The 317-nt window shown below is 59.6% G+C and overlaps 1 protein-coding gene across 1 annotated transcript in view; it reads right to left on the bottom strand.

The window, feature by feature from the left end:
- BAK1 (BCL2-antagonist/killer 1) overlaps positions 1 to 317 on the bottom strand; it is a 47033-nt gene that overhangs the window by 45931 nt on the left and 785 nt on the right. The gene's annotated exons all lie outside the window — the stretch shown is intronic.

Genomic DNA, 317 nt, shown 5'->3' on the forward strand with positions numbered 1-317 from the left:
TCCCCCTCGCCACGACCACGGAGGATTTTTAGTTTTTGAAGGGCACGGGTGAATTGAACCCTCTGCTTTTGGAGGTACCGGTGGGCGCCGGGCACGTGCTGGGGGTTGGTGCGTTGCTCCGTGCGCCTGACCCGCGGGTCGGCCCAGGGCTCAGCCTTCGGTGAGCGTCAAAAGGGTTTGTTCCTCCCTGTCCCCCATCAAAATGATAGTAATAGAAACCAAAACCGCCTACAAGTGGCATCGGGGCTGGGCTGAGGCTTTGAGTATCTCCTGCGAGGTGAGACGAGCGGTACAGCCCCTGTCCACAGCTGCTTTCG

This window comes from Charadrius vociferus, unplaced genomic scaffold (genome assembly GCF_000708025.1).
Source record: "Charadrius vociferus isolate BGI_N301 unplaced genomic scaffold, ASM70802v2 scaffold266, whole genome shotgun sequence".
In the NCBI taxonomy this organism is placed as follows: Eukaryota; Metazoa; Chordata; class Aves; order Charadriiformes; family Charadriidae; genus Charadrius; species Charadrius vociferus.